Source organism: Dreissena polymorpha, chromosome 10, assembly GCF_020536995.1.
Source record: "Dreissena polymorpha isolate Duluth1 chromosome 10, UMN_Dpol_1.0, whole genome shotgun sequence".
NCBI classification, from domain to species: Eukaryota; Metazoa; Mollusca; class Bivalvia; order Myida; family Dreissenidae; genus Dreissena; species Dreissena polymorpha.
In genome coordinates this window covers 80,996,079-81,021,030 of record NC_068364.1, presented here as the reverse complement: position 1 = coordinate 81,021,030, position 24,952 = coordinate 80,996,079, and the positions used below count along the sequence as shown (strand labels likewise).

Sequence of the window (24,952 nt, the reverse complement as noted above, 5' to 3'; positions counted from 1 at the left end):
CATGTTTTTTTCTTCATTTTGTATCTATTTCTATTGGGTATTTTGACTTTTTCAGGTAGAGGAATGTCTGCTACTAAGCCGAGGGCCACTGGATAAGGGTTGTTGATTGTAAAACAGTTAATAATACTAATTTATTATCATGTACACAGGCAAATAAGCATATTTATGATGCTTAAGGTGTGAAATACTGTCCTAATCAGTTTTGTGGTCACTCAAACTCTTGCCGTCGTGCAATTCCCATGCAGTTTGTATCGATTATTCCGCGTCCTGACACGTAAAGCTCGTGCTCTGTTGGCAGCTGAAGTTGGCACTCAACATGTTTATCCTTGTTCCTGAGCATGTATGCAGCACAGCTGAGTTGATTTGCTACTTGTTACCCTACAATTAGCTTGTGTTTGGTACTGTTTTCTCACAATATGCTTACAGTCATGGTTCCGGCTTGAGAAGATGTCACGTCCAACTTAAACATAGGATTGTTGTAGCGAGTGTCCCCTTCATCGTTTACAATGTTTCGTATTAACCTTTCATTTTCAGTAGACATCAAATCATATAATTTCTCTACAGTAGAATGTTGAAAATAGTGCAATGGTATATACATAGAGCGAAGATTAGAATACAGAGGACATATCAGCATAAAATGATACTCATCTTCGATGAGTGTTTCACAATATATACATACACGATATTCTTTATCTATATTGAAAGGTCTTCCCTTTTCTATCATGAGGTGGTGTTATGAACTTGGGAAATTTGCAAAACATTGTCTAAACTTGTTAATATCTATAACAGTTATATACTTTTCCACTTCAAAACACTGTTTAAACATTATATAATGGCACAATGTGCTATTCTCTCTTCACCTAGCACTCCAATTTTGCATAGCTTGATCTTTGAGCTTTTGTTCATATTGTAATAAAAACAGTTTAGGGTTTATAACATTTTGCTCTTCCCAGACATAACCAGAACCATTTCTATATAAGTTTAGCCTAACATCACTAGCCCAGTTATTGAAGCCTAGATTATCAAAGTACATAAGCATTTCATAGCATAGTCTGGGATATCTATTTATAGGTAGATCGAATAATCGTAACCAATATTTAATACAACGTATAAATGAATAGATACCCAAAGGGAATCTACCGGTATCTCCCAGTATGGCATCATTACATGCTGTTTTATTTACATTAAAAAATCTTTTACATGCATATATTTGCAATGATTCTATACATTGAGGGTGTTTTAGACCCCATAATTCTGAGCCATATAACATTACAGATGCAATCTCCGAATCAAATATCTTGAAAAATGTTTTTAATGGCACACATGATAAATGCTGAAAAGAGGTTAAAATACATATAAGAACCTTCTTAGCCTTGGAAGACATAGTCTCAGCCATTTTATACATAGACAGTCTGTTTGAAAAATGTATACCAACATATGTAAAACCATTAACAATATTTAGTCGACTGCTATTGTATGTCCATTTTTTTCCATTATAGTCACTGGACTGAAGACTGGAGTCTAGTTCAAGTTCAGGGTCATGGCTGAGAACATATACGGAATAGGAGAGCCCTTAGAGACAGACTTCCCAGTGTTAGTCAAGAATCGATTTGGTGAGATAATGCTTTTTTTTCTAGTCAGTGTTCACAAATTCCGTTAACAAATGTCTTGTGTAGTTGTTGTTATTTGTGTCCTTGGAACAATTCAGCTCCATTTTCTAGTATCCATTTGCTTTCTGTATTTCTCATGACCCAAAAGGGAGGCATATAGAAACTGCATTGTCAGTCAGTCTGTCCTTCCATCCATCCATCCATCAGTCTTGCCCTCTTCATGCGTGGAGTATAACTAAAAATATTGAAGGGATTTTCAAAAGGTGTAGTCCTCAGTATGTAGGAGATTGTTGATAGTCCAATTATGTAAAATTGTGTTACATTTCTAGCCCTCATGTTGTAGGGGTTGTTGACTTGTGTGTTTAATAACAAAACACATAGTTTTTATGAAGCCAGAACATAGGTTCTGGGGGCATATTTAAATCGCACCGTCCGTTTGTTAGTCCGTCAGTTAGTCAGTCCATAAGTCTCTTCGGTTTAGTTTCCGCTCAATAAGTCAAGCAATTGTCATCAGATCTTTGCCACACTTCATGAAAATGTGTAAGGCAATAACATCTAGGTCAAGTTTGATAATCTGCCAAATTGACCCAGACACTCTTGAGTTACGGCCCTTGAATCATCGTAAAATAGTTTTTTTCTTGAAAATGTGTAAGGCAATAACATCTAGGTCAAGTTCGATTCTCAGCCAAATTCACCCTGACACTGCTGAGTTACAGCCCTTGAATCATCGTAAAATTGGGTTTTATCTGGCTTCCGCTCAATAACTCTAGCAAATGTCAAAGGATCTTTGCCACACTTCATGAAAATGTGTAAGGCAATAACATCAAGGTCAAGTTCGAAAATCGGCCAAATCGACCCAGACTCTCCTGAGTTACGGTCCTTGAATCATTGAAAATTGTGTTTTTTCTCGTTTCAGCTCAATAACTCGAGCAATTGTCATAGGATCTTCGCCACACTTCTTAAAAATGTGTAAGGCTATAAGATCTAGGCCAAGTTCGATAATTGGCCAAATTGAACCAGACACTCTTGAGTTACGGCCCTTGAATCATCGAAAAATTTCGGTTTTTCTCGTTTCCGCTCAATAACTCGAGCAAATTTCATAGTATCTCCGCCACACTTCATGAAAATGTGTAAGATCATAAGATGTAGGTCAAGTTTGATAATCAGCCAAATTGACTAGGACACTCCTGAGTGACGGTCCTTGAATCATCGGAAAATTGAGTTTTTGTCCTTATGTTATGAAGTTGTGCATGTTGGATTGTTATTGTCCTATATCAAAATTGAACTTTTTTTATGCCCCCGATAGGATGGCATATAGCAGTCGCACTGTCCGTCGGTCTGTCTGTCCGTCCGTTGCACTTTTGCGTTTAGGTTTCGAAAAATGCTCATAACTTCTATGGCGCAGACGTAACCTTCATATTTGGTATGCATGTGTATATGGACAAGGCCTTTCCATACGCACACAAATTTTGACCCCCTTGAACTTAGGGTTCGCGTTTAGGTTTCAAAATCTGCGTTTAGGTTTCGAAAAAAGCGTTTTTTTGGGGGCATATGTCTTCCGATGGAGACAGCTCTTGTTAAATCTATTTATATTAGCTTGCTAGCATCAAAAGCCTCAGAGTTATTGAAATGCTCTCGAGTCCATTTCTAAGACATAGAACCAGTACTTGTGTCTTTATTGGAGATCTAAAGAACGTTCCCATAGTGGGTATCGAACACGTGACCTCCCGGCAGACATCAATTACACCACGATGACCTCATATATTATGTGATTCTATGGAGTTTGTTGTGACATGAATTCTGAGAAACATGTGGGCTAGTCATCAAAATGTTTAGTCCTCATTATGTAGGAGTTTGTGAGCTTATTAATAATTTGCATACAACAATGTATAGTTCTCATTATGTAGGAGTTTGTGAGCTTATTGATAATTTGCATACAACACTGTATAGTCCTCTTTATGTAGGAGTTTGTGAGTTTATTGATCATCTCCATACAACAATGTATAGTCCTCATTATGTAGGAGTTTGTGAGCTTATTAATAATTTGCATACAACACTGTATAGTCCTCATTATGTAGGAGTTTGTGAGTTTATTGATCATCTCCATACAACAATGTTTAGTCCTCATTATGTAGGAGTTGTGAGCTTATTAATAATTTGCATACAACACTGTATAGTCCTCATTATGTAGGGGTTTGTAGGTTTATTAATAATTTGCATACAACATTTGCCTTAGTTCTCAATTTTTGGAAACCTCCGTTTTAAGGAGTTTTTTGTGTGTAAACTTTTTAAAACTTCGTCTTGTTAATTTTAAATAGTTGAAATCATTTTCATGGTAAACCGGATTCAACACCATATAAGTTTGATTTTTTTATTTTTGACGTGGTTGCTTATTTTCAGAAGTTGTGTTTTTTCAATTTAAAAACAATGCAGGGCAAGGAGATTAAACTGCGGGGAAATATGATTTTGAGGCCTTCTTACCCTGCAGGGTGAGTGGCTCTGGAAACGTGTGGATGCCTGCCATGTTTCTTGTTTGCGAGTTTAAACATGTTTGCAATGTCGAACAAGTTCAAATGTATTTTAATTATATTGTGAACTTTTGTCATCAAAAGTCATCAAAAGGGAAAGTCCTCATATTGTTGGAGTTTGTTGTATATGAATTATGAAAAAACTTATGTGTAAACATAAAAACATATCAAAAGGTAAAGTCCTCATATTGTTGGAGTTTGTAGTGCGTTGAATTATATAAAACAAATTTGTCAGTCTCAAAAAGGAAAGTCTTCACAGCATAGGATTTTTTAAAGGCTTTAGACTAAGTATGTAATACCTTTATAAAACAAAAGTACTTATATAGGATGTATTTTTTTATAAAAATTGTGTTAAAAAATCTTGAAAGTGAAATTCGTTAATTTGTTATATTTTAAAGAGTTTTCATGACTTAAATAATATGTTGAACATTTTATTTGTTATTAAAAAAAACTTGTTTTTGGAGTTGGTTGAAAGCAATAAATATGTGAAATCAAGCCAAGGTAATGACAACCATTGTTAAATGAATACATTAAAAAATATGTTGAGCCTGCAGATAAGCTTTTCAAACTCATTTGTAAATACACTATAATACAAAAATTGGGGGATGTAAAATGGATTTAAAATATTGATAATGTAAAGAAGCAAAGTTCGCATTTAACATAATTGTCTCATTTAACACGACACTTTTGGACATACACCCAGATAAAGAGAAATTTTCTTGTTTTAATATATTTGTGTAGAATAATATTTTGATTTGCACCTACAACTATACTAGCTAGAGAAGCAAAAACTTGACAAAGAGCAAACTCTGAAAACAGCTACCTATTTAATTTTCCTTTTGCTGTTTTTACAGAGCCCCCAAAGGTTCACCTGACCACCACATCTCTTTCTGGAGTGTCTGAAGTTGTGTACGTGCTGGGGAGCCACTTACGATGAAGCTGGGCATTACCGGTTCTCCTACACCCACTGTCATCTGGACCAAAAAAGGAAAACCCATCCTAAGGGTAATTATGTATTGGTATTTAAATCTTTGGGACCAGTTTAGTGTTTTGAATTATATTTAACCAGTAACATATTCAATTTTTTTCGCCATTTCCGAGTGAAACAAAAGTAATTGTACATGTACCCACCTAAACGGATTATAAATACTACTGGTTATTTCTAATTTAAATATATTTTGTGTATGAAAAACGTTTCCTCCATCGTTGAATGACACACACTTTACATTAATAAATACTAATTATATCACGTCTGTCGTTAATTCTATCGTCAATTATAATTTTTCTGAGCCTCGTAATTTGCTTTTATTGTCTACCATCTTGGAAACACATTTTTTGTGTAAAATCATATACGACCATGTGGCGGGCTTTTCTGCAACTCAAGAAGCTCCATTTATGTTGGGAATCATTACCGGAATTTTTCGATGCTGCAGTGTTCTAATGTCGGTTGTTAAGAAATATGACAAGAATTATCTTTTTATTTCCGGAAATATCAGGAACCATTAATCACGATATAATGTTGTTTTGAACACCGCAATGGGGTTGCAATCTTTGGTAGCAAACATTATTGGACAGTAAGGCTAACGATCATGCATTCACCTTCGGCCTTTTGAAATGTTCGTCAGCAATGTCCTACGGACGGGCATTCCCCATGTCTGGGCTCTAGTTTTAAACTAACCATCAAATATAAACAATTGCAAACCTACCTTAACCTCCATCAGCTGCAACATATTTTATTATTAGTCAAGTCTATTTTGGTTGACATATTGTAGGCTCGCACCTCCAACACTAATGACTTTACTACACTAGAGCTCCCAAAAGCATATCATGGGGACACTGGAAACTACCTTGTGACTGTTGAAAACGATCATGGCAGAGATTTTGCAGATTTTCCGTTCATCATTATTGGTATGTTAAATATGCAATTTGTCAGTAACAAAAAAACAACATTTACCAGTTAAGTTTTATGCTGTTTGCACATAGCCATGTTCACTTTGCTTCTAGCGGGAAAGGGTTATATGCATAAAATGTTTTGTTTGTAACCATACCGGGGTAATTGCCGTGCCAGTGTTCTGTTTTGTAACAAATAGTCTCTTCATAAAATTTACAAGTAGTCTAATTGTTTTGCAGACGAGCCTGGAACCCCCGAAGGTCCTCTGGAGGTCAGTGATGTGTTTGCGGACTCCTGCCGATTGGCATGGAAGCCACCCTCAGGACAATAAAGAAACTTACCAATTATCGGTTAGCTCCCATTAATTTACCAATTCATATATTTCTCTGATTATAGGCTAGTTTTACCTATGAATCACAACTTTTGAAAAGAAATTGTTGGGTCGTGGGCATATTATTCAGCCCGAAAATATTCCTTCCATTCTTTCCTTCCTTCTTTCTCTTTCCTTCCTTCCTTCCTTCCCTTCCTTCCTTCCTTTTCCTTTCCTTCCTTCCTGCCTTCCTTCCTTCCTTCTTCCTTCCTTCATTCCTTCCTTCCTTCATTCCTTCCTTCCTTCCTTCATTCCTACTTCCTTCCTTCCTTCCTTCCTTCCGTCACACTTTTGGTTACAGTTTCTCATTACAACTTCAGATATTTTACTGATCTCTTACATATTTGGCATGTAAGGTAGCCTGCATGAAACCTCGACCTTTAGATGAGGTTTGAGGTCACTTGGGTCAAGGTCACAAAGGCTAATAATAGAGTTTTCCGTCCCACTTTTGTTACAGTTTCTCACAGCTCCTTCAATATTATACTGATCTCTTACATATTTTGCATGTAGGTACCTTGCATGAACCTCTACCTTTTGATGAGGTTTGAGGTCACCGTTGTCAAGGTCAAGGTCATCGAGGCTAGTAATATATATTTCTGTCACACTTTAGTTACAGTTTCTCGTAGCGCCTTCAATATTTTACCGATCTCATACATATTTGGCATGTAGGTACCTTGCATGGACCACTACCTTTTGATGAGGTTTGAGGTCACTGGGGTCAAGGTCACCGAGGCTAAACATAGATTTTGTTAGGTGGATATTAACACATAGATTGACAAAGTGCATCAACGGGGAGCATCCATCAGTTTCACTGATATTTTTGTTTTGTTTAGAAATAATTTTCAATCAATAAACTGAACTTATTTAATGACAGAAAATATATTTGTTTTAGTGTTTGACACAACAATATATCTTTTAAGTTACCTTTCCCTATTTCAATCAATTGGAAACAATATTCCAGTTTTGGATGTTGCCATGTAAACAGATAATGGAATGTATCTTGATTTAGGTTACACAGTAGAGAAATGCCAGGAGGGCTAAGACTTCTGGGAAAAGGTGCCTGGCATACCGATGTGCAAGTCCAGAATAGTCACTGGACTGAAGACTGGAGTCAAGTTCAAGTTCAGGGTCATGGCTGAGAACATATACGGAATAGGAGAGCCCTTAGAGACAGACTGCCCAGTGTTGGTCAAGAATCGATTTGGTGAGAAAATGCTTTTTTCTAGTCGTGTTCATAAATTCAGTTAACAAATGTGTTTTGTAGTTGTTGTTATTTGTGTCCTTGGAACAATTCAGCTCCATTTTCTAGTATCAATTTCCTTGCTGTTGATTTTATGAACCCAAAGGGAGGCATATAGAATCGTCAGTCCGTCCATCAATCCATCAGTTTTTCTGCTTCTTGCATGGAGTAGAACTGGAAGTATTGAATGGATTATCAAAAGGTGTAGTCCTCATTGTTTAGGAGTTTGTTGTGAGTCGAAATATGTGATCATTTGTTATATTTCTAGTCCTCCTGCTGTAGGGATTGTTGACTGTGTGTTTGATAACGAAACGCATATGTGTGATATCCATGGAATAGTGAAGTCCTTAGTATATATTGAAGTTTGTTGTGACATGAATTCTGGGAAGCATGTGTGCAAGTCATCAAAATGTATAGTCCTTATTTTGTTGGAGTTTGTTATTTGATTTTTATAAAACATCCTCAAAAAGTGGAAACCTCAATTTTAGGGAATTTGTTGTGTGTTGACTTTTGTAAAACTTGTTGGTCCTCAATTTTTTAAAACATTTCCATGGTAGACCTAAGAAAATAATTCAGTTATACAGCTGGGGACAGATTTAGACATGCCTTTTGTGGTGAGTCGTGGTTATGGGTTTTCGTTATAAGTACCGTAAATACTCATAAGTTTTCAAAAACCTTAAATTTTCGGACATCCCTTGTTTTAGCAATTATTATTCTTTGGAAGCCCAGATTGTCATCTACGATTAATGACTTGTACAGCTGAATTTCGTTTAAAGGTCAAGGTCACAGTGAACACTTGATAATTGTACATATAACTAATATTAGATATTGAGTGTATATGTTTTTTTCGGGCTCATGGTATATGTCTTCTTTATGCATGGATGAATTCAGTGTGGCACAAATGTTCACCATCACCATCAGATGTGTCATGAACAAGTTTTAGTTCCCTTGGTTCAGATCAAGGTCACACTTGAAGTACAAATGTTTTATAAATCTTGAATTTATTTCAATACATGTCGGTTGTGTCCAGAACAGGACATTGAGGGAATTTGAAGTTGAAGTGTGTAAATAGATGGTGGACATATTTTGATATTTTATGTTTACTATGATCAGTTTCACAGACACAAATAATTACACTGGGCTGAATTAGTCAATTATAAAATGTAAATGAAGTTTTCAATCATGGAAGGTTTTATGTAACTTTGAGAGTATCATTTCGTGACATATAGTTATATGAGTATATTTATGCATTTCATGATCATGTTTCTTGAGTAAAAGCTTAATATTGTGTTAATATTAAAATGTGTTGCATGTAGTGCCTTCCACTGACAAGTGACAAGAATAATTGTTTACAATAATATGAAAGGGCATGGGCTTGTTATTAATTGTTCATCCAGAGCAAAACACATCTTATTTGCTTCAAACTTCAAACTTATACCATTAAGCAGCCATAATAAACACACTAGGTATCATCTGGAATGTTTGCAATAATCTTAGCAAATCAATATATTGGTGTAGAAGTAGAAACAAAACCACATGTAATAATTCTTTTCTTAAATAATGAGTCTCTTTTGGTGATTAATGTTGGTGTCTTGTTTAACTCAAAGAGTATTGCTACTAAAGTGATGAAACTTTACCAACATACTATTATCACTAGCATGTGAAAATGTGCACCAAAAATGCTGGTCATATTTTTAACACAATCAGATTAATTGCCCTATTTAGGAACAACGATACACTCTTGAAAAATTGATCATATTATAGGAACACCTGCAGTTTGTCCTGCAGCATTAAGGAGAACTATGTTAAGTCTTACTCATAAAGGTTTTAGTTGTATCATCATGAAACTTGTTGATAATATCTGGGCCAAGTTTTATAACCAGTCAGATACTAGTTTTAATCCTATCATCAATCTTGGTCAAAATGTTTGTGGGCATATACTCTCAGCCAAGTGAAGTGCAATAACCTGAAGCACTTTTGAATTACCCTTGAATTACCAAAAAATGTGCCAAATTAATGTTCTCTAACTAAAATAGGCTTATCATCTTAATCCTTGAGGTATTCCTTTCCTATAGGTACAAGTTTAATTAATTGTGTGTTAAAAAACTGTACTTTTATTGTAGAGCCGCCTGACCAAGAAGACAGTAATTCGGAAGAAGATTCTGAAGAAGATACACCAGTTGTTGATACAGTTGCTCTGTCCACAGCTACAACCAACAAGTCCAAAGCCACAACCAGCAAGTCCAAAGCCACAACCAGCCAGTTCAAAGTTTCAACCAAAGCAACAACCAGCTCTGTCGGAAAGAAAGCGTAGAAAAGAAAAATGTAGTCTGTTGAAGAACAAGCTGCTGTTGAGCGACAACTCGGAGAATATCTTCACACTTCAAAGCTGCCAGGTAAACACGAGATTGAGGAGAGCCGAAAAAAAGAATCTGTATTGTTGAACAGATCTTGGCAACAAGTGAAAAGCTACATTAAAAATTGTAAAGTTTCAATGCAGAGAAGATTAAACAGTGCAAACTGAATAAGCTGTGTGTTTTGTGTCAAGCCAGCAGGGGTGAACTACTGGTTTATTTCCTTAGTTACAAGGCTTATTGTGTAGAAACATTCATCACTATTTATCTTTTGTTCGTATTTTACATTAACATTCGACCTTTTACTCATGTCCTTCGGATTTTTTGTTGCGCATAATCAAAAAGGATAAATGCTAGGAATGAAACTTTACAAACATTAATTTACCAGCATGAGAACTTACTCCCCTGTGTATTTTGGTCCTTTTTTCTACATAATTGGAGTTATGAGACAACTGGAATATAGGGGCATCAGTGTCGTTAGGACACGTGTTGAGTTGTTATGTTTTATCTTCATTTTATATGCGTGATTTGCTCACAAAAAGTTGTTTTTCATTTTTGGTACCGCTTTTCATGTGATTTCAATTTCTGTATTATCTACATGCAGTGTTCCATCAAGACCTTAATGGAAGGGTGCCCCGCCCTTCCTTTCCAATGATTTGTAACTTGATTTGTAACTTGATTGAAAGTGTGTTATGGCGCATATGTAGTAGCAGTTGTTTTTCTTAGTATAAATTACTTTTTTGGATTTGTGTTGCATATTACTCAAAAGGATTTATTGCTAGAGCAGTATATATATATATATATATATATATATACAGTCCAACCTGCCCGAGCGACCGCCTGTTAATAGCGACCAACAGTCAATAACGACCACACCGATTTCCTCCCGAACGATTTCACTATATATTGAACCTGCGAATAAAGCCCACCTGTGAACAAAGACCAACTACCACCCTTTTACATTCCCAAATCTCCATTTTGATAGCTTACAACGACCACTGCAATCATAAAAATCAACGATTTCGCAACTTTCAATTAACAAAATGGACGCCAGGACTCTGCGTAGTCACGTGATACACATCTTACCAGTGGACTCGTCGGTCGCTATGGAGATATTGGCAAGTGACAGTTTATTGCACTCGATAGCAGTTGTTTGTTTATTTAACATGCATTGCTAATTGGTAGTCGCCTGCTTCTTTTATGCATTTGACAGTTTGTCAAAAGTGTAAAAATTTGCCTTTGTATTTAAGTGACTCGCGATTAATCTACTAATTGCCGAAAATATCAAAGACAAATTTGGGGCTTTCATAAACTCATTAAGGAAATTAACGGTTTCATATCATTTACGATGCCTATTAAAGACAAACATTTTGATAGTCATTCTCTTCTTAAATTTCTCCGTAATAAGACGTTCATAGATTATAGAAAAGTAAATTGTCATTTCAAGTTAACCAGCATGGCTTCCAAGCGTAAGTTCTTGACGTTGGAAGAACGCGTTAAGGTCATTAGTTTGTTAGGTAAAGGACACAGTTGTAGACGAGTGGCTAGTGATCTTTGTGTAGGAAAAACTCAAATTCAGAGCATTTTAAAGCGTAAACATGAGATAATGGACGAATTCGAGGAGAACGTAAACTGTGAAAGTAAACGCCCTAAGCGTGAGTCGGAATTCGCGTATATAAATATCAGATGTCATTATTGTCCATTACTGTCAACTTTACTGGCTGTGTAGTAGTGATTCATGTATTTCATGTATAAATGTTTGCTATGTTATGTGTATTTTGTACTTTGTTCTTTGTAGAATTACATGTACATGTACGTATACATGTATATCAAATGTTATTTATACAGAATATGATAAATTAAAGAAATAATAAAAACATAAGGGAATAGAAATACAACATGTAATAAATATACAAATGTAAAACAAAACTGTGTTTCAATCCTTTATTTCATTATACATGCATAAGTATTCAAACATTTAAACAATAGAGCACATACATAGATAAGGTACCTGTTAAAAAACTACTAGCATATTTTGCAAACTTTCGATCGACCCTGCGAATAAAGACCACCTGTGAACAAAGACCACAACGACCAAATCCCTTGAGTGGTCTTTATTGACAGGTTGGACTGTATATATATATATATATATATGTATTGATCAGCATCTGCACTTTTATTATATGCTTTTGTAACAACAGGCATGTCCTTTGTTAAATTTATTTTGCAAAAGTACAACAAACCTTTAACACACAATGGTATCTTTAAGCAGCTTTAAGCTCCATATTTTGAAGAAATGGCTTTTCTTCTTGCCCCATCTTCAGCCTTTGAACTACATGTAGCTTAAAGTTAAAACTTTTTCTGTAAGCTAGTTTCTCAGGAATGGCTTAAAGTATAAAGTAGGACGCGTGTTGAGTTGTTTTGTTTTATCTACATTTGGTATATGCGTGATATGCTCATATAAAGTTGTTTTTCAGATTTTGTACTGCTTTTCATGTGATTTCAATGTCTGTATTATCTACATGCTCCAGCTAGGCCTTAATGGAAGGGTGCCCCGCCCTGCCCTTCCGAAGCCCCGCCCTGCCCTTCTGAGGCCCCGCCCTGCCCTTTTATTAAAAAAATGAGTTAATAGCTTTTTTATAACTCCTAAAGATGTTTCATTAATAAACCCATATGTTTTGTGCTGGGTTACTTTTTTGAATAATTATATTTCGTCAATATAATGATAAATTGATGACTGTAATTGGTTTATGTGTGGACTATTTCTTAATATTTGATGTGTTTAATTTCACTAACTGTTACAATTTATAAGTTTCAAGAGATATATATGTTGGAGTGTGTTATTGTATGAGTGTTGGTATTTTTTGCCTCATTACGTATGGACATAAATGTCAATGTATTAGAATTAAAAGATGATAATGTTGTACATGATCTCATGACCATACTATCATTTTGTTTTGACTTCTAAATATAATGCAACATACATGCCGTCTACTGTTATTACATAAATATGGTACAACATACATGTCATCTACTGAATGTAATAACTTGTTTAACATACATTTTGTGAATTTTTCAAGACAGCATATTTTCCAGAAAACATAAAGAGCACTTACGTAACTTTTTTGCATTCAAAATATTTCAGTGTTACAATTATGGTAACTGCTTCTTTCTTAATTTTTTATTGTTTTAAAAAAGACATCTCAATTGAGAGTTGTGTTTTGTTTTACAAATGTTATTTTAATACTAATAAGAAAATTGGAATACTGTAAAATATTTATTATTTTAATAAAACAGATTTTTGCTTCTCCTGAAAATAAAAAAAAAATGTCAGTAACACTACTCATGTAATTTTGCAAAATTTGGTAAAAACATTATTTATACCAAAAAGGTTGTCCTAATAATTTAATAGTTGATGTACGTCATTTGAATAAACACACAAAAACTGATAAGTCATATAACTGACATTTTTAGTTTTATAACATTTAGTAGTACCTGAGTAGTTACCTCGTTGATTAAAATATTTTAATCAAAAGTGTGTTGCTTTTTTGTATAATTTTGCCCCCCTTCAAAGAAGACGGGGTATGTTGTTTTGCTGGATGTCGGTCTGTCTGTCCGTCGGTTTGTCGGTAGACCAGTTCGTTTCTGATGAATAACTCATCAACGAATTGACGATTGGCTTGATACTTCACATGTGCATTGGCCTTGGACAGTAGATGACCCCTAATGAAATAGGAGTCAAAGGTCACTGTCACATTAAGTGTGAAAATCGTTTTCAATCAAAAACTCATCAACAAATTGACCGTTTGGCTTGATACTTCCCATGTGCATTGACCTTGGACAGTAGCTGACCACTATTGAAATTGGGTTCTAAGGTCACTGTCACAATAAGTGTGAAAATCGTTTCCGATTAATAACTCGTCAACGAATTGACCGATTGGCTTGATACTCCACATGTGCATTGGCCTTGGACAGTAGATGACTCCTATTGAAATTTGGGTCACTAGGTCAAAGGTCAAGGTCAGTCACAATAAGTGTTAACATTGTTTCCAATCAACAACACGTCAACAAATTGAACGATTGGCTTGATTCTACACATATGCATTGTCCTAGGACAGTAGATGACCCCTATTGAAATTTGGGTCACGAGTTCAAAGACCTGTTTGTGGGGCATATGTTTCTGATGCTTCTGTTATTGATTATGTTCGCTCTAAAATTACATGTTATTGATTAACTAACAAAACATAATATTAAAATTGTTCTCTGGAAATGGTTAAGAATTGGTTTGGACGGTATCGAATGTCATGTCAGATAAACTGTTTTAACACAAATAACTTACAAGTAATAAATTGTTTCGCGGGTCAGTTTATATGTTCCTCTAGATTACGTTTCAAAGACCTTTTTTATGCGTGCAATACTTTCAAATCAAACACTATCTACTCTGTGCAGCAGTTGAAATATTCGCTAAAAGCAAATGAAATTACCACTTTGTCAGTGAACATGCTTATATTTGACCGATGTTGCGAGGGCTTAACAATGGACACATACCGACAGTCCGAGGACTTCTTTTTAAAGGCCTAAACTTGACGTGCACAATGAAAAGTGAGCTTTATGTATGTATAAGTAATTTCATAAAGTTAATGAATGTTAATTTAAATATCAATACGATTTGGTACAAGTATTTATACATAAGTAAATAAGTGTGCATTCAAATATATGTAATAATTTGGAAAAATGATGACCATGAAGTAAGGCTATACATTATAAGCATATTTCAAACGTGAACTCAGCTGCAAGATGGTCTATATAAGCGATTGCGAAATGCACGGAACTTGGAAATGTTTGTAGCGGATCGTAATAACAAGCACGTATATTTTCACTTTAATGCACATATACATTGCTTTGCGAAGCGAACATACTTTGGATAGGGGAATTTCCATAATATAAGAAATAACTGCAAGGTATTGATTTAATATATTGTATAAAAATCAAGAATATGCATATTAAATGTATAGGAATCATGAAACTCAAAAAACATCAGAATATAATTTTTAATAACAACCGCTAGTATTTCCTTTAAGGCAAGTAACCAATTGCCTAAATAGTACATGACTACAAACAAAGCGACATAAAACACAAACAAATGTTTGACGAAGTAAGCTTCGAATACAAAGGGATACTTCTAACTGCTATCATGTTTCGTTGATTATAATACCCCGCACCGTAACTAAGTAAAGTGGGTATCTGCAATCAACATGGACGTCTGTCCGCACGTTTGTCTGTCCGTGGACAAACTCTTGTCCGCAGGCGTTCCTACACTTCCACATACAACATTCCAACTTGAAGGCATTGTTTCTTATGATATGAAGTTGTGTATGTGCGAATTGCATCATCCTACTATACATATTACAACAGATATGTTCATCTTAGACATTCTACCACATGCTACATATTACAACATGCGGAGTTGTGGTGTATTATTCGTAAGTATTGGGACAATTCTAGTATTGTATGACAGGTTGAAGATTGACATATGTACCGGAAAGTATAATTCAGCATTTGTATTAGATTCATAACTTTTTGGTGACACAAATACATTGTTTATTTTCTGATATATTGCAAAACATATTTGAGTAAATTGTCCTCACAAAGATAAATACATTAGATTTGAGCTTATGTGCTTAACGACAGTTTGAGGACTGCTTTTTATGCCCCCCGGATCAAATGTTCGGGTGTATATTGTTTTTGCCTGTCTGTCTGTCTGTCATAACCTTGGTCATAACTTTTGCAATATTGATGATAGCAACTTGATATTTGGCATGCATGTGTATCTCATGGAGCTGCACATTTTGAGTGGTGAAAGGTCAAAGTCATGGTCATCCTTGAAGGTCAAAACTTATTTGAGTAAATTATCCCCGCAATGATATATACCTTAGTTTTGTGCTTATGATGTCTTGTCAGTGTAAATAAACATTGACAACAAAACACTGTCCTCAAAGCGATTTAATTGTTGACATAATTTTAAATTGAATTTACGAAGAAACGGTTTACATATTGTCAACGATACTCAGAATATAAACAAATGGTTTGCCAGTGCAACGCCTCATTACATTTTTTTAAGTGTAGATGCGTTCCTTAAAAATGGTCCTCCAAGCCCCGAAGTAAGTTAAGGTCCTCACATTGTATACCATACAGGTACGTGTGTGTGCGTGAGTGTGTGTGTATTTCTACGTGTGTAAGAATGTGTTGAATATCAACGGTGGACAGTGTCTGTTATTCTTGCCTGTTTAGCTCGGAATATTAAAGAGAATACCAAACAGGGAAATCTTCTTTATCTTCTGATTTAAATTTCTTGTAAATTTATTCATCGATGCACATTGTTTATTAATAAAGCAATGGTTGCGTTTCTAACCTGGTACAATAACAATTGTACTTGGTATTTCAATATTGCTGTACATGATGCCTATGCACTGTGGCCTGGTCAGGTGTTTTTCAGGATAAAATCACCAGAATTTCTCTAGTTAAGTGCATTTGTCCTTATATGGCTATAATTAAACATTGCAAACTCTCTAGAAGTATTCTTTATGGTTAAATCTTTATGAAACTTGGCCAGAGCTTCTTATGATAGCTTGGCTGAGTTCAAAACTGGTTTTTGTTTCCGAAAAATATGGCCAACATGGGGCGGGGCATTTTTCTTACATGGCTATAGTTTAATTTTTTTTAGCACTCTTAAAGTTACATTTTTAGTCCAATTTTTATAATTCTTTGTCAGAACATTTGTTCTTATGATAGCTTGGCATAGTTTAAAACAATGGTCATGGTTCGTCAGAAAGTATGGCCGCCAGGGGGCGGGGCATTGTTTCCTTACAAGGCCATAGTAAAACCTTATTAGCACTCTAGAAGTCACATTTTAGTCCAATCTTCATGGAACTTGGTCTGAAGATTTGTTCTAATGATATCTGGGCTGCGTTCCAAATGATTCACGTCCGTTGCAAAACAGGACCGGTTCATATGTCCTGATATGGCTTTATTTAAACTTAGTTTACTCTCTTGTTAATATATTTGCCAAGTTTGAAAATGGTTTCAGACACATCTTAAAAAATGCTGAGAGCAATGCAGTTCCCCGAAAGCTTAGGTGTGCGGCCTTGGGAATCTGGGCCTCTTGTTTATAATTGTGTCAAGTCGAAACAGCGCAATGAGTTCGACCGCTGTAAATGCGTATTTGATCCTAATAATGGTCGTTGTGAGTTCGATCCCAACATGATTTCTAGTAATTCGCTTGTGCTTTCATGCACAGCTGAGAATCATATAGTTATTTCTTATTCCATCCGTCCGTGTGTCAACCGGTCTCACTTATGGTGCGGAGAAAAACTCGTTCAGTGATGAATGATTGAAATGAACCTTCATATAAGCACAGAACATATGGTTTTATGCGCATATCCAGAGTGCAAAGACATTAACTATCTTTTCACGATTCATCGAGCTATTTCCATTTCTTTAATTTTCTTATTCAGAGTATAACTCAATACGAAATGAACTGTAAAATAAACCTTGGACTAGTAAATCTTCAAATGCAGATTTCAAGAAAAACAACTTTCTTTTCATCTATATGTTGATGCTTTCTTATAAGCCTGACGTACTGTTTTAATACGTTTGGCCGGATACCAGTCTATATGTATCCCACACATAACATGGGGGAACAATCTAACTGTTAAAAAGTTCACGAATTCATTAAAAAAAAACTCATTGATAAGCGTTAAATGAATTCAAAGCGAAGTAACCACTTTTATAGATATACGATTTTGTGTATTCTGAATGCATCAGCACCCTAGCGTGTTTGTTCCTGTTCAGCTTCACATTAGTAGAAGCCGATGGACATTACCCGCTCTTATTTGTCTATTGATATTTGGCCGTCTGACGTTCATGCTTTCGTTGCCTTTACCCATGTATAAGTAAAGACTTAGTCCTGGGTAGGAGCAGATTAGGGAAGTAAAGTAGTAAATCCCGTCCAGAGGAGCTGGGAAGTGTCCAGTGCTGGCGTTTCGAACTGTTTGGTTCGTCGTCATTACAAGCAACGGCATTGCAGGCATTGGTTTTATATTTGCGTTTGTATAGTCTTTGTTTTTAAGAGAACATAAATGAACATTAATAGGGAAATTTGCAGAACCTATATTTGATAAGCCAAAAAATGTTGCGGCGTATACGCCAATCCTGGTTTTCGTTTTATAACTTATGTAGCGGAAAAAAGCCAATCTATTTAGAGAAAATCGTGTACATTTATTGAATGCAAACTTGATGCATTTGTAAAATAGATAACTGATGTATATTTCCGAGGATTGAAACTTATATAATTAATTAAGTGAGCCCCTAAAATCAAGAGATAACGGTAGTTCTTCGCCATACACTCTAGACTTGTACAACAATGAACAAACTTTCATCTGACGGCTCGATTAGAATGTTCTATATTTTAATTTATTGAAATGATATTATTTGGCCTATACTTGCATTTTTTCGAAGCGCGAATAGCAATGATGATGTTGAAAGATGGACTCCAGTCGATTAAAACGCTCTTTGCAAGATGAGCTCTCCTTTCCTTGTAGGAGGGATGAAGTTTGCCTTTTTCAAATAATCTGGATGATGGTGAATTTCCGTGTAACTGTAATAGGAAATTTGATAGAGTTTACTTACTATTATTTAATACATATCTATACATAGTAACAAAATTAAATTGATATTATTCTGATATTGATTTGAAAAGGCTGGGCATGCATTACAAGTGTGTCGACATTCATTCTCTCCTTCCTACGAAGCCATTTCCTGTTGGAAGCTGGTACACGATCGGTTTCCCACGCCATCGTGTACTGCAGTGATCTTATTAATACAGTCAAAATGTATCGTTTACGAGCTCACTTAAGGGTTTTTTTCAGCTGATAACAAAATCATTTTAAAGCATACCAATGAATAGTTTCACGAAAAATAAAAATATTTCTTAAGTTATTGTGCTTCGCTTGTACTCACCCGTGAGATTATTGGTAACTATATGTATATCTTACTGTCTTACTGACTATGAGAGGTAACGCATGAGTTTTTTTCATATACAATATTTACAATTCGTGCATATAAGTATCCCTTATTTTTTCCTGATCATGTCATCATTAATATATATATCTTCGCTCAGAAGCATGTTCTATGAAAGTGCTTAATGAACGTAGGTTAATATAGTTTAGGTGTTGCAACTACTGACGTAGTGTTTTGATACAAGTGTTATACACACTACTTTATCTTTGATGAGAAAACAAACCATACGAAGTTCACGACTTTATTAAAGCTCTTGGGTCAACGTTCCAGTAAATGTATTCCAAGCGTATGAACCAAATTCATACATTAATGATGTTTTGTACTGGCTGTCTATCTTCACCCACACGTGCTCCTTTGGAAGATGAAATTGTGTATCCCCGTCAGAGGTAAGGAGATCGCTGTTAGAAAGTTATACGTATGGTGGTAAATTTCCGTATAAAAACTTTCAATCCATGTTCTACTACCCATTGGGCTACATAATGCTTTGTATCTGGCCCACGAGCGTTTTTTCACGACGTCGTTGCCAGCAAAGTATTTGATTAGCACCTACAAAAAGGCTGCCGCTTAAAGTTTGAGCAGCATGTTTTCTTTCGGATTAGGTCATTTATTGTGAAAGCAACAGTTTCTTATTAGGTTTACATAAATTGAATAGGGACCATATTTTACAATGCATTTAAACTGAAATATCACATACACACTACTGATGCATCATTTCATGCCTTTTTTCAGATGCAGAGAGCACCCACCATTCAGTTGCTATTGAATGGTATGTTTTGTTACTTATTAACACTTTTAATACATTTTACAAATACAGGTGATTGCGTGACATGTTGAATATCAATACATACAATATATAATGCAACAAATCTGAAAATATTTTGTTAATATGATTGCATTATATAATTGTATTCAAAATAAAAAAAAATCTTCAAAATAATGGTCAATGCAAGTGTTTAATGAACGACGTTTCCCATTTTATGTTTGTTGATACTATTGACATCTTGTTAGTATGATCGGTCGGTTACCAGTCTCAATTTATCGTAAACACTATTTGGACTTTTTTTAGACAAACGAACCATAAAGAATTCACGACTTTATTTATTTATAAGAGCTTTTGGGTCAACGTTCAAGTAAATGTATTCCAAATCAATGAACCATCTTCATATATAGTTGATTTTGTGAACTGGCCATACATCTTCACCCACACGTGTTTATTCCTGGTCAGTTTCACATAGCTGGATGCAGAAGTACATGCCGGATCGTTATAATTGTAATTCAATGTAGCCGTCAAACGTATCGCCCCGCTCATGCTTGCACTGCCTTTTTCTAAATGAAAAAGTAGATGGCTTTGTTGGGTTAAACGCAGATGTAGGCAGTAAAGTAATTGATAGTTTATTTCCAATTTAAACGTATCTATTATCAAAATAAATAAAATGTATCGACACTCTCTATTCATTTGACAGATCACATCCCAAATGTAGCTAAGTATGCTTTTTGTTGAACGTTGAGATGAGTATGAATGTGCAATTTTGATGTCCTAATGAAAAACAAAATGAAATAAAACTTAATAAATAACAAAATATATCATGCTTAATCAAATTCTGCCTGATCAACTACTTAGCAGTTATCACGTGGCGACGTTGTGATAGCTGTCTATACTCGCATTTCTCAACAATAATGTTTTTTAAATGGTCAAAATATGATAAATAGAACTTCAACGCTATTCAACTATTGTGTATCGCATTATTTATCAAACAAAGGAGTTTTTTCATCAAATAACATTCGCAACGGCCTTGTGAGAAAATAATTTCAAAATTCGCAAGATTTTAATTTTCGAATGTAGATCAAATTGTTTCACGACAGTTTTTCCTTTGCTTTCAAATAATAAAGAAGGAATTAAATTAAATTAAAACAAAAACATGTGTTTAGGTCTTAAATAGAATGTAATTTTATCTGACAATAACGATAATGTGTCCTACATAAATGTCACGGAACCGAACTAAAGCGGGACTGGTGATTAGCTGTGTAAGCGGCCTAGTTAGCTCATTCGGTAGAGCACTCGAATTGTTCGCGGGAGGTCCCGGGTTCGATTGCTGGACTTGCTGCACACTTTTCACCACCTGGCGACCTAAGGACGCCAGTTAAAGAAATGGATATCCGAATATCCATTACTGCAGTTACGGTCGAACTCGACATGAATACAATTGTTGCTTACACACATAACTGTGCGGCTTACTCCGACGTCCGTATCTAGATATGACAAGTATGGATGGTCGGCACTTTCTAACAATATGTGTAGCGATGTGTATGACAAATGTGAATGTAGCACACTAAATGTGGAAACAATTATACTGTCAGTGTATGCCGCAACTTAAACGCTGAATGGTGCACTTCGATAATATCCCCTGTGCGATGATTGTCCTAATTTGAGATCGTTTACCATGCAAGTTTGAATCGATACTACGCAATTCAAATGATGTTTTTTATTGTTTGTGATATAAAGTTTTGATGTTTTATTATCTTGTTTGTATAAAACCCTATGTAAAAAGTTATAAAAAATAAACTTGTATGTTTAGCAAACTAGAAATTCAAGATACGGATGTATTTGGATTGTAATGCAGTTGCTACCGTTAACCCAGGCGGATGTAACAACTGCGCGCAGTTTGAGTTAGCATCAGCCTTTCGAAATATAACGTCAAGAGCGACACGCAGAGTCATTCATACAACGTTGCTACCATCGGCCAAAATCCAGAAAACCCGCAAGTGTGCACAACAACAGCACTTACACTTTCAACATTTACCCATCGTTAAGTGATGCTCACCGTGCTTTTATTTATGGTTTGTAGTCAAGAAGTTAATTTCATTAATAACAAGAGGTCGCTCTTTAGGACAGATGTGTGTTGGAGACTGGTTTGACTTAGTTGTGCATATAATGCGCTGATGATGCTTGTGGCGTTGTAGTAATGTTCTGGATGTTAAGATGATAAGTAATAATAACCATAGACTACTGAAGGCCAACATCCATTTTTATGAATTAGCAATTTACTTCGAACCATGATTTAGTTTCTCAGTTTCATTGTCTTACGTAATTTCGGCGATAACTCCTTAAATACAAATCTGAGTAGTCTATTATAACGTAAGAGCTTAACCATTATATTTATAAGTATTCTCATTGTAAAATTGTTTGTCCGAAAAAAAACGCCAGAATTATTATGAATTGAACACTGAACGTTTATAAAGTAATTTTTAGTATTATTTGTAATAAAAATTTCTTCTTATTCCAAAAAGATAGAGTGTCAATAATTTTTGTACTTCGGTTTTATGTATTTCACGGTAATCGATCTGAGAAATATCACGAGTTACTTTGAGACTCGTAAGGCTTACGATTTGTCTCCTGGTTCAGGGTGCAGGATGACGTGACTTTGTGGGGTTTACAATTAAATATTAATGGATGAACATTCTTTACATAGATGGTGACGTCACTACGTTATTGTCACCTCTATACTTAGTCACATCACATTCCCCTGTTTTGCGTAGGAATGAAAACGTTAAACATGAAAGAAAAATCGTTTTTAGTGTGAGTTTAAAACGGAATGTTGTTTAAAGAAATGTTATTTAATTATGTTTTAATGTGATTTTGAATCTCTATAAAGACTGATATCGATTATCAGAAGCACTATTACCTGACCTACTTTTGCTTTCACTTTACACGCTGTAATAGAAGTGCTACCCACAATTCCTTTCGCGTTAGTACACAGGTCAGTATGACCGGTGTGTACACAATGAATGGATGTAAACACTCAGGTGAGTGGTGCTTTTTTGCGTAACTTTCTAAAACAATCTTAAGAATTTCAACTAGTGCATTAAAGACAGTTTTATGCTGCTTATGGCAATTTATAATGCATTAGAATTAATTTATTTAATAAACCTGTGTTCTTGACCAAAAATTCGATGTGGACAGCATTCATTTACACATTTTCGCTGCACAACGTGAAAAATTGGCACCGATTTCAAACGTATTCAATGATTTATTCTTAAATCTTAAGATATCGGCACAAACTGCAAGAAAAACTGTCTTTAATGCACTAAATATTTTTGAAAATGTATTTCAATAACTTGAGATATTTGCAAAAATAAAGTTCTAAACGGTGTGCGAACATTCTGTCCAGCCCGTGGGTTAACCCCTGTGAACGCCTTTGATCCTGCACCCTGGATTGTCAAGGTCGTGCAAATCTCGAGCGATAAATTGAAAAAAGTCAGTCTTTGAAATCGTAAACACGCAAGGAATGGCGTAAATACTTATCAATAACGGTTTTATTCTTTTCAGTACAGACACATGATTTACACCAAATGTACATGCCAAACTGTAGATAATTCTTCGTATAATGTTTAAATAAAGGCTGTCATGTAATTTCTGTAATCTTGTTTAAATCGATACCGTCGTATAAACTTGATCATACACATTTAACTCCATGATGTGTTGATGCTCATTCAGTTTACTCTTAATAGTCGCCCTCACAATATAAAGAAGTGAAACTCCAGCTGCTGGAGCAGTATTGAATTTTCATTAAAAACAATTAGTTGGTCCTTTATTTAAGGCAAGTGACCGATTGCCCAAACAGTACAAAACAGCACAAGTCTTGCCGTTCTTCTTATACATTTGGTCATACACTGTTAACTTACATGTTGTGTTGGTACAAACTTCGAATGCTTCGGTGTTTCCCTCATATGCTTTGCCGTTTAATGTCGAAATTGGGTTGATAACGGTCATATTCCTTTGCTTGAGTCGCCCTCCACAATACATAATTTGGCATTTATATAAACTAGATCGCACATATTTACTTACATTGTGTGTTTACACATACGGCGGAGGTCTGCGAGTTGCCCTCACAACTCTTGCCGTAGGCGGAAGGACTCGGGCTGGTGCAGGTCCTGCTCCTCAGCTTCTGACCCACTCCACACGTGACTGAACAGCTTTGCCACGCACCCCAGCTCGACTAGCCTCCATCTTAGTTAAACGTGATAAAATTTGTTTTTCATACTGAACAGAAAAAGTTGATTTGTTTACACATTTTCCACTCAATTTACATCACAGTTAAGTGGAATCGGATACTTACTTCTGTTGGCGCATGGTTCTTGAGGACAAACTGTATTCTCGAAGGGATCCCCGACGCAATAGTCCCCAAATCGGTCTGGTTTAGGATTAGTGCAGGTTCTGGAACTCTTTCTTAGACCCACGTCACACGTAACCGCACAACCAGACCACGTGGACCATTCTGACCAGTTGCCAAGTACTTGAAGTACTTGGAAAAGAACGTTTTTCGTTTAAAATCCGATGTTTGGTTAGCAAATTGTTTTAAGATAATGTTTGAATGTACAAATATATTGTCATTGTTTTACATAGTTTTTTATTGAAAGTCGAATGTTTAACCAACATTCAATTGAAGAAAAAAACAACACACGATGGAATAAAGCAGGCTTACCCGGACAAAGCTGGTAAGAACATTGTTTTGAGTCAACAGATGGCCCGATGCAATCGAGCCCACCATTGGTGGGTGACGGGTTAGAGCAGTCCACGCACCCCATACTGCCCAATTGCCATCAACTGTAATTGTAGTATAATGATCATTTATTACCTTTGAATGTTAATATGATATGTATCAAAATTTGAAAATAAGATTTGACATCTAATTATACATACATGTACACTTTGATTGGAATGCAACATTATTACCGAGGTTACAGAGTCCGCAAAACTTTGGACAAGTGAATTTTGCGTGATGAACATCTGCACAGCATGGAAAAGAGAGTTCAGACGGGCACAGTCAAGAGTTTCGTCATCAATGCACCTTGTTGCTTAAATACAATAACGAGTCATACA

General features: G+C 35.4%; 1 long non-coding RNA gene across 1 annotated transcript; it reads right to left on the bottom strand.

Moving 5' to 3' along the window:
• Positions 1-1,489: 1,489 nt before the first annotated feature.
• On the bottom strand, positions 1,490-24,488 carry LOC127848757 (uncharacterized). Its single transcript, XR_008034746.1, has 3 exons — positions 24,189-24,488; positions 23,918-24,079; positions 1,490-1,845 (listed from the first exon to the last, which is right to left on the bottom strand). It is a non-coding gene; the product is annotated as an uncharacterized LOC127848757 (long non-coding RNA).
• Positions 24,489-24,952: the final 464 nt, after the last annotated feature.